This window comes from Podarcis liolepis, assembly GCF_965112155.1.
Source record: "Podarcis liolepis genome assembly, chromosome: 1".
Taxonomy (NCBI): Eukaryota; Metazoa; Chordata; class Lepidosauria; order Squamata; family Lacertidae; genus Podarcis; species Podarcis liolepis.
In genome coordinates this window covers 97,027,047-97,038,551 of record NC_139554.1, presented here as the reverse complement: position 1 = coordinate 97,038,551, position 11,505 = coordinate 97,027,047, and positions in this window count along the sequence as shown.

The window sequence follows — 11,505 nt, the reverse complement described above, 5'->3', positions numbered from 1 at the left end:
TACAGTGTAAATATGATGATGGAACGTGCTTTTGTAACTCTGTTTGGTTCTGCAACATTTGCAGTCAGCAAGACTGGAGATTTCAGAGTTCCTAAGCATCTAATACTCCAGTTGCTTGCTGACTAATTATTATTCCAATTATGCAGTTGCTCCAGTGGTTTCCTATTAGATCATGTTTTCATTTTAATAATTCTGAGGCCTCATTAGTATATCACTTACTATGGAGGCCCTCGGTTCAGCAGTAATCCTAGGGGTCCTAGCAGCAAAGATGATAATGTAGACGAAGTACCTTGAGCACTTAAGAAAAGCTTCACAGAAACACCAAATGCATTATTATAAATCATATTTGTATCCCACCCTCCCTCCAAGGAATTCAGGCCCATCATTGTGTATATGGCAAATATCCCAGTTTCTCTAATGTTCTGTGTTGCTATTTTCTCGTTCCATTCCTAGACTGACTGAAAGACCTTAAGCTGCCAGTGCTTTTCTTCAAGTTGGTTTTCCCAGAGTCACATGGCAATTTTTTCACTATGGACACAGCATTTTCTGGAGAAGTATTTTCAGCAATAGTTGGCTTTTCTTCTCCTTACTTAAAAGAAAACCTGTGGCTGCCAGCCCAGGGGTTCTCCAAGCCACTTTTATTCCAGTCCATTCTTATCTTGCTGTCCTACTCTAATCCCACTAGAAAACAGTCTGAAAATTTCTGAAGCCTGTCAACAGTTTGAACCAGAATATAAAGTCAAAATAGACTTCTAATTATTACCCTCAAAATGTACTTTTTCAGAAATGATCTGTCCATGGTGATGATGGTGATGATGATGACAATCATCATCATCATCCTTCTCAAAGATGGCCCCTTTATAAAACAGTAGCTAACATGAGAAGAGAAGACTCCCTGGAAAAGACCCTGATGTTGGGAAAGATTGAGGGCACAAGGAGAAGGGGACGACAGAGGACAAGATGGTTAGATAGTGTTCTCGAAGCTACTAACATGAGTTTGACCAAACTGAGGGAGGCAGTGGAAGACAGGAGTGCCTGGCGTGCTCTGGTCCATGGGGTCACAAAGAGTTGGCCAATTGCATGTGTAAGACAGTTATTATGAAACAGAAAAAGACTACACAGAGACCTTACACATCGCTTCAAAAATAATTCTTTCCTATTTAGAGGTTGATTGCATAGTGAGGGCTGGTCTACATATGCCACATCTGGGAGCATGTTGCCCTTCAAATATTGTTGGACTCCAGCTCCCATCAATCCCAGTCAGCATGGCCAATGGTTAGGGCTGATGGAAGTTGCAGTCCAAGGGTGAAAAGTGCATTGCACTAGCTTTCTGCATTGCACTGCATTGGCTTTCTGTTCAATGAACCAAGTACCAGGTGAGGTCCCTGAATCACAGTTTTCTCCAGCTGAAAACAGATATGTTACATTACTGTATCTTTAAAAAATAAACTGGATTCCAACTTCCCCTCTGTCTATGTAACTTGACCATTTCTTTATTTAAACATGCGGAATTGCCAGCAGTGGAGCTAGTTAAACAAAAAACCAAAATGAGTGTTTGCATTACTCTCGTGAAATTACAACAATAGTAATTTCATGAGGAACAAATTTCTTAGCACTGGCTTGGCAAGTAATAAAAACATGTATACTCAGAAATCTCACTGGTTGGGCCATTGCCTCTTAGCGAGCCCAGCCATGCCATGTATGTTTCCTTCCCTTGTCAGTAGGGTTCACTTCCTGGACCTTAAAGTAAAGGTAAAGGGACCCCTGACCATTAGGTCCAGTCGTGACCGACTCTGGGGTTGCGGCGCTCATCTCGCTTTATTGGCTGAGGGAGCTGGCGAACAGCTTCCGGGTCATGTGGCCAGCATGACTAAGCCGCTTCTGGCGAACCAGAGCAGCACACGGAAACGCCATTTACCTTCCTGCCGGAGCGGTACCTATTTATCTACTTGCACTTTGACGTGCTTTCGAACTGCTAGGTTGGCAGGAGCAGGGACCGAGCAACGGGAGCTCACCTCGTCATGGGGATTCGAACCACCGACCTTCTGATCAGCAAGTCCTAGGCTCTGTGGTTTAACCCACATCACCACCCGCATCCTGGACCTTAGTTCAGCATAATTTACTTCATACAAACTTATGCCAGAGCTAATGGAATTAATCTATGCTTTGCATATAAGACCATGAGAAGTTGTTGATGACACAATGCATTCATATCAGTATATTTGTCAAGAGCATACCATGGGATTGTATCCAAAGCATTACCAGCTGCAGTTGCTCTTCTGTTTCCTCTCCTTTCCCCAAAATCTTCTCCAGAGTGTCCCACAATCCTCCATAGCTTATTCTGAGGGTGCACAGGGGGTTGCAAAGGAAGAGACAGTTCCATTCCACTACTACAAGCCACTTGCACTAGTAGAACAGGAACACTGAATACCACCCAATATAAAAACATGACTTGATACATAGCCTTAGGATATATACACATACAGCCATAAAGTTTCTTAGCTGCCTTCCACAGACACATTGTATTTAGTTTGATCACACAAATTAAAATTTCTTAAGAAAAAAGAAAAAGAAAAAAAGAAAGAATTTCAAATTAGTTTGGTCAGTCTAAGCAGAAACAAGTCCAGGGAAAATATTGCTGTGGCAGAGTGAAAGGAAATGTCGGCCTGATTCCTTGCTATAAAGGAGGTTAGGATCAACTCACCCCCTCCCCTTCTTATTTTCACCCATCTCAAGAACTTCACAACATGCCTGGCAAAATATCAGGCAAAATAAGATAGCACCATGATGTAAAGCCCCGAGGGAACAGTGGACCTTTTGTACTGAATTTGCTTGGGAAAAACTTGGGAAACAAAGCCTCACTTCGGAGCTCTTACAAGTTAAACTCACAGCACACCATTTTAAAAATACCTTTGCAATCTATTCCAACCCTTTCTGTTTGGGTTTTAATCCAACAGCTAACTGCTTAGCCTCATGCCTTACAGCTTAAAAATAAAAGCCTGTGCGAGTCTCATTAGCCATACTGTCCTTTGAGAACTAACAGCTCATGTAATAATAACTTAAATAGAGACTGTGGTAAATCCTGCAAAAAAGAGCAATAATCTGAAAAATGAGTCATGCTTCCACATATGTATTATAAAGTAAGGCTTGCCAAGGTCTCTGCCCCCTCCCTCAGAAAATGCTTTTCTCCAGTTTTCTTCTGAAATAGCCTGTTACGATCATTGCATAGAATGAGAAAGTTGCAAACCTATCAAGTTCAACCTCCTGCTAATTGTAGAAAACCCACCTCTGCAGCATCGCACATGGCAGCACATGGGCCAGAGGCATAGCCTTGGCAATCAGGATTAGCTCACAGGCCTGATTGCCTAACCCAGTGCAGTCACCAATCCCCTACCCTGTACAGTACATGTAAGTGCAATACAAATAACAGTTGTAGCACTTATGCAATCGAAATACACTTATTTGGCAGTTAAACCCAACTGAACTTGACTTCTTAGTAAATACGCATATGATTGCATCTGTATCTTCACTTTCATCTGCCCCAGCTGCAACAAAGCATGCCTCTCCCATATCGATCTCTACAACCACAGCAGGCGCTGTAATTCTCCAACAGTTTGATTTCGCCCCCAAAGGTACACATTTCCATTGTCTCCCAAGACAGACGATGCCAACCATGCTTTGGACAAGTATGCACTCTAAGCCAGAAAAAAATTATTTATTATTATTTATGAATTTATATACCACTAAATGCCTGGTTTTCTGCAGGGTAAAGGGGTGTGTGTGTGTGTGTGTGTGTCAGTTCCCTGTTTTTTTAAAGTGGGTAAAAAAGTTTCACTGCATTGCAGAGTTTGAAAAAATATTAACCACATTACTTTTTAATGAACACAAAGGAAAAAGCGGAGTACAGTGGTACCTCGGGTTAAGAACTTAATTCGTTCTGGAGGTCTGTTCTTAACCTGAAACTGTTCTTAACCTGAAGCACTACTTTAGCTAATGGGGCAGCCTGCTGCCGCCGCACCACCAGAGCGCAATTTCTTTTCTCATCCTGAAGCAAAGTTATTAACCCGAGGTAATATTTCTGAGTTAGCAGAGTCTGTAACCTGAAGCGTATTGTAACCTGAAGCGTATGTAACCCGAGATACCACTGTATTCTAATACGACCACAACAAACCTTTCCTATGACGGATACTTCTTGAATCATTTGTAGATGTTACTGTCGAAAGGACAATTTGGTCTGCTTTACCATGAAGCCATTTAGGTGGGAGCTTATTTTTGGCTGGATGGGTATTGGGTTTGATTCAGCCAGATCTAACAGCAGCATCTATGTTGCTCTGTAAAGTTTCTTGCAAGTTAAAGCACCAGAAAGGGAGTTACCCACACCCATTACTTCACTTTCATTACATAACAGTCGTTAAAGAATCCCAGCAGTGGACTGTAGCTTTTTGAGATGTTTTAAAGAAAAGTTAAGAACAATTCCAGCTGGTAACAGATAAAAGCTTTCAGTTGAAGGCACAGATATATTGTAATGTGTTTAGAAAAGAAAAGAAAAGAAAAGAAAAGGTTAAAACAGCCCTCCAAATTAACCCTCTTCAAAGCCTGGGGCTATAAAGATCTTGATTGGGCCAGCAAAGTTTCAAAGCCTGCATCCTGTTCCTCTTTCCTGCCCTGGGGATCCTTTGTATGAAACTCATTGTTAAGCAATGCAGCTACTCCAGCAAAAGGAACCATTTTAACAATTTGAACATTATACAGAAAGATTAAGGGGAGGGGATATTGAATTTTAGTTGAAAGTTACCTAGATGATGTTCATCATATTCACTTACATTCTTTGGAACTCCTTTCATACATGCCAAGGTGTTTTACACTGAATTACATATTGGACACTCAACTGAATGTGTTTCATTTGGGTCCTGTCCCTGCCTCTCACCACCTGGCCCAGGGCGGAACCTGCCCAGGAGAACGCAGAACAGCGCAGAGTTCTTTCTAAAATGTTTTTAAATTTTCTTTTTTAACTTTTTAAAATTCTTTTTGGTGTGGGGGTGGGATGGATATTTAATCGGGTTTGGGAATTTGTTTAATTTTGGTACGTATGTAATTTTTACTGTTTTATTGTTTTATTGTGTTGTTTTGTTTTTATATAGGTTTTATTTTGTTTTAATGGGAGGGTTCAGGGCTGCCTGGGAGTGGGTCCCAGCCAACAAAATGGCTGGGGCAGGTTCCACAGCGGGGGATGCACTGGGATAACCGATCTCAGTGATCACAGGTAGGAGGAGGAGTTATGCTAAGACCAGACCATGTCATTACTGAGGAGGCAGGTTTAGTTGTTATTTGAGGACTATCCCTGCCTCCGGGTCTGGTCTGGTCTTGTCCGGATGGATACTGGAATCAGCAAGGGATACCTGAAGGTGCTGCTGTGCAATGCCAGGTCAATGATTCATAAGACCACTGCCATCCATGACTTGATCATGGATGGAGGACTTGACCTGGCATGTGTAACAGAGACTTGGTTGGATGAAGCAGATGGGCCTCTCCTTGCCACTGCTTGTCCACCAGGTTTCTCTTATGCACAGCAACCCAGGCCTTGTGGCTGGGGAGGGGGGGGTTGCAGTGATTTTTAGGAAGTCATTAGTTTGCACCAGGCATCCTATTGGGAAGACACAGTTCTCTGAGTGCATGTTCTGGAAGTTGGGCAATAGGGGCTCATCGCAGAAAAAGTTGGAGGTTCCTGAACCTCCAGACATTGTGATATATCCAAGAAACTGCAATGTGTTTGTGTGTGTCCCTCCACCACAAATTTTACATTTTACCATCAGTCTAGGGATGTAAGGGCTGGAATCAAAATTGCATTCAAACATAGATTGCACTGATTTTATCACAAAGCAATTCCATTTTATTTTTCTTATTTCAATTTCCTTTTCATTTTGACTCAGAGGCTGGGGATTGGTTGTGAGTACATTTGGCTTGCTCCCTTTCTCCTAATTATATGAAGTGCAGCCGTGGAAGACCATTTACCCATAGTTTATAAATGTATAGTATGAGAAGGAACAACTAAAGCTCCTCTCAACTATTCACTTCAAGTGTTCAGTGAATACACAAGGGGTGCAGGGACAAGCACACTAGCTCTGGTCCCTATCATTGGCATTCTCATCACCCCTCAGAAAAACTACCCTATTCGGATAGGGTGACTATCTGTAGTCAGCAGTACTCATGGAGTCTTCCCATATTGGAGGAACTCCATCACAGTTCTAAAATTCACAGAGTCTCCAGAGTACAAAAGAGGCTCCCAACTTCAGCTACTCTCCAATTTATGGAGCTTGACTTGAAAGGTAACATGGGATGGAGCTACCACATTTATCCTCACGGCTCCCCCATCCACATATTTCTGAACATTTAAAGTGAACAGCTGAAGAGGGCCACAGCAGGATTGATGCAAGTCCAGAGTGCAACATTCTCAGAACACATTGGGATGCTCTCTTTTAAGCCTCTCCCATCCAACATCCAATAGAGAAGATCAACAGGCAACCAGAACTGTGAATAATCTGCTCTTGAAACAAAACAGAAACGTCTACTAAGGCAACCAATGTATGTGTAAAGGAAGCTGAATGGCGTGATCAGTAGATATTTATACAAACTGAGCAAATCGATTGTGCTATATTTATGTAGTATAATTTCCTCTGCTTTGACAAGTAATGGGGATGCAATGAATTTTGTGGGATTGTGAAGCTCAGTCTTGCTGATATTATAAATCTTCAACACTACAAGAATTTGAACTCACAGAGACAGGGGGAAATCTGGAGTCACACACCCGTGTAGTCTTTATTGGAAATCCAGTCTAAAACTTTGTCTGTTTTGGCCCCTAATACCCAATGAAAAATATAGGGTTTTCACGACCGGCCAAGGGATAGAGCAACATTTACCAGACATTCAGGCTATGTATCACTATCCGCTTTCAGTCTCTATGCTTGGTGCCTCCCACAGCCTAATCTAGCGCAACATCAACTACACTATATTGAACTTCATTAGCTTTCAAAGCTTACCTAGCTGCAACTGACCGACTTTCTGTGACTGGTACCCTTTATTTCCTAGTCTTTTGCTGTCACTGTGCTGCAAAAGTTCATGTTTTGTGAATGATGCTCTATGAAGCCCTTGATTTGTACACAGAAGTCCCTTGGAGATCAATAGTTGCTCAAGGCCCTAGATTAAGGGCATGGCAGAATAATAGAAAATAACTTGGAACATTTTTGTCATCTTTCATTTGAGGATTTCCAATGTGTGGTATCAGTTCCAAAATTAAGTCCTGAAGCACCTCTGTGAGGCAGATATCATTATCTGCTTTTTACAGGTGGATACACTAATGTAGAGGATGGTTAAATGACTTGCCTAAAGCCGCACAGGCTGCAATTGCAAAAAGCAAGTCTTACACCCTACAGCTTTGGCTGATAAATCCAACCTCCTAACCACTTGGTCATAGCCTTACCTTTGTCACAATAATTATAGTGTGTCACCTACCCCACAAAGCACTTTCTGAAATTTCAAAAACACTGTACTTATTGATGTTGTTCACTTTAAAATTCCAAAACAAGGCATACAGAAACTCAGTATACTTGCAACTATTTACATTTGCATGGCTTATTCATACTCTCCTGCAAAGTGTGGCCTACTGCATTTTCTTTTCCTTTAATGCAATCCTTCCAAAAGTTCCTCTCAGAGCACTTTATCAATATAAATGAGGGGTAATCTTGCTTTGAAGTTTTGTCAAGTTTACCAAGTTGGGTTGCAAGGCTCTTTTGATCAACGCTGTGCTAGAAAGGGAGGTAAACTTGGCAAAACTGGCATGAAGAAAATGACTTGCTTTGTAATAACTTTGTCAGTATTCCAAGGAAGACAGCTGAAACTGACAAAACTCTTGCTCTTAAAAGATTCAAGGACGATCAGGGCCAAAGTACACGTACACCTATAGAAGCATAAAGGTAAAGGTACCCCTGCCCGTACAGGCCAGTCTTGACAGACTCTAGGGTTGTGCACTCATCTCACTCTATAGGCCGGGAGCCAGCGCTGTCCGCAGACACTTCCGGGTCATGTGGCCAGCGTGACATGCTGCATCTGGCGAGCCAGCACAGCACACGGAACGCCGTTTACCTTCCCGCTGGTAAGCAGTCCCTATTTATCTACTTGCACCCGGGAGTGCTTTCGAACTGCTAGGTTGGCAGGCGCTGGGACTGAACAACGGGAGCTCACCCCGCCGCGGGGATTCGAACCGCCGACCTGATGATCGGCAAGTCCTGGGCGCTGAGGTTTTACCCACAGCACCACCCGCATCTATAGAAGCATAGAATTGTTTAAACCTGGATCTGTCCCAATATAAAGAGGGAGGAGTGGGAAGGGGCCCCAGTTTTCAAGAGTAAAATGCTGTATCAACAACAAAATCTCAAGCTTCCCCATGATTGCCAATTCCTTCTCTGTACCTTGTACCCCACCCAAGGACCTTTTCCAGTCCAATTGGAAATCCTGGTATGAGAACTCCAGTTAAATATATATGCTAAATATATATTATTAGTACAGGATTTAAGTTCATTGATTTCAATAGGTCTACACCATGTATGACTAATGTTAGATATCACTCTATGTGCCTCCAGTTTTATTTGTGTTGTATACTATGCATTTTATTGGTTGTGTACCTGCATGTTTGACTATTTGTTGACTGACATCTGCCTGCCAAGTCAGTCAGCTAGTTTCCTTGGTTCGCTGGACTCAGCTAGATTGGTAAAGTAAAAGCGATTTATATACGTTGTATGTGCGATATAACATTGTGCCACCAGATGGTGCTGTGGAGTCCGGTTTTTCTCTACCTGTTTTCCCTGTTGAAATTTACAACGCGTTTAACTGAAACACTTCTTTTGTGTGTCTAGATCCAGCCTGTTTCACCAAATTCAACAGTACTGAGCAAAACCTTCATAAGAGTGCATGTTATATTCTTGACCATGTTCATAAAATGCTCCCAGTTATCATGCCTGCTGCTAGCCTTTTGTGGAATTCTCCCTACCCCTTGTAGTAAAACCCTCCTGTGTCCCTACTGATAGCTGATAGTTCCAATAGGTCCAAAATTCAGTGAGCTGCTAAATAACCTATATAAGAGCATTCCAGTGTCTTCATCTATCCTATGCTAACTTAATGCTTAGGGATTCTCTCTCTAAGCTAAGTAAGAAGCATACAACACTATTCACAGTCGAAATACATAAATAAAAATTGTCCACCTTAGAGACCAACTAAGTTTGTTCTGGGTATAAGCTTTTGTGTGCATGCACACTCTTCAGATACACTGAAACAGTTCTGGATCATTGGTTCAAGTGTTCAAAAAGTCAGTTGGTGCTGAAAATGTTTAGCATACAGACAGATGTTTTGTTCCAATTCCTGATAGACAGTTGTCCATATCCGATGACTCCCATTTGATTGACAGTCTAACAAAGGACTCATGTTTCAATGATACTAAAGTGCTATTCTCTTCTGGCCAGATCATTTTATGAGAGTAAGGGACTGGGTGGACTGGTAATGAATCTGTCAGGGGTTTTTCAAAAATTCTAGCAAAACAAAAGGTGAAGCATGCCACAGCACATCATGTCTTCATCAAGAAGCTACAGTTTGTTTACATGTTTAATGCTCTCCCCAAAATGTTCTTACCTCTAGCTATCTTTACTCATGCCCACATCAGCCCAGGTGCTTGACAATGGCAACCCCTCCTGTTTTTGAAGTCCCAGGCAGGCAGCAAAACAGGAAGTTCACTGAACCCTTGATGGCCCTCCATACACATAGCTGCAGAGCAGCATCCAGCTGGATAGATCTCAACATATGCAGCCCTGACATTCAGTTCTTTTTGTCATGAGCTTTGGGGGGAGGGTGTTTGGGATTTTCCAGCAGGGAAAACCACAACCCCCTTACTCTGTCGGGATTTGCTCCAAGATGTGTGTGCTGTAGCTGGGGTGCGCTTCGCATGGGCAAGTATCAGAAGGGCTAAACTAGAAGCAACTGGCATGATTAGAAACAGGCTGGAATCAGGTAACAAGGCAAGGTACCAGGAGTCTGCTGTTGCTACTGAGTTATACAGTCTGAAGAGTTGGGGCTTTATATGTTCTGATTTACTTGTAGAATCAGCTGGAAGTACAAAAGCTGCAGAGGGCAAGGTCAGCTAGCTGATTATGGGAATCTGCAAACAGAGGATGCCCTTTTACACAAGGCAAGAGTTGAGAACCTATGACTCTCCCAATCCCACCAGTGGGCCAAGCTGCATAGCCAATGATCAGGGATGATGAGTGCTGAAGTCCAACAGCATCTGGAGGGCCACAGGTTCCCCACCATTGCCCAAAGGCCGAGTATACCTTCCAAGGAAACAGGATGGTAGGAGTCCAGGAAGAAAGGTTCTGGAGGCTGGTTACTGGAGATCCAGGTTCGAGACTCTCTTTAGCACATTACACTCATAAACCCAACACGAGTAACTTAGATGGTAGAAACAAGAAGGTAGAATTACCTGATGAAGAACTATCGGAGCATGTTTGGCTGAAGATGCTGAATTAAAGCAGATTGCTGTTGTTGGCATCTGTCTGTCTCAGGAAACAATGCAGGAGTGCACCTTTAGAGGTGAAGTCAAACTGTTGGAAGGTTACAGCACCGGGAGCAGCATGTCTTTTCACAGCTGGGGCAGATGAAGCATCTGGTTGTGCTGATGCAGATGCACCATAGCATTTCTTCTCTCTGCTCTCAATGGCATTAGGAAATAATAGCCATAACATATGTGCATTCATGTCCAACATGTCTGGAAGTAAAAAATGAGAATGAGTAACATTTTTCAAGGTTCATCTGAAAGGGGGTATATTTACATGCTTAAGATGTTCTCTGTCAGTTCAGAATATCATTCATGATGTTATAGCTAGGACAAGACCCCTCCCGGTTCAAACTAATTATAATCCCTATATGTGCATCACTCTTTGTTTGATTTAGAAAGAGCCTGTGATATGTCCTGCTCAACAGCAGGAAAATCTGATGAGTCTAGATCATGACACAAAAAAGCTAAGGTACATATCTCAAAGTGGTTTACAATAAAGAAAAATCAAAATAATCTAGATACATACACAGACAATAAGCATGATTTCAAATGAGTTAAGAAAAATCCAAATAACATATTACCCATATCCACAATATCAGAGAAAATCACTACACAGCACGATACAAATTCCCAACCAACATAAAAACCCACTATTCACACAGAATCTCATTCATTATCTATACTGTGAACTGGAATAAAAACCGCTGCCGCCGCCCCGCCCCCACAAAGTCCTTGACACTTCTTGATGCTAATAGAAACCTTCCATATTCCGTATCTTTGAATCAATCATTTTAGCTACAGGGGTACCTCGGGTTAAGTACTTAATTCGTTCCAGAGGTCTGTTCTTAACCTGAAGCACTACTTTAGCTAATGGGGCCTCTTGCTGCCGCCGGAGCATGATTTATCCT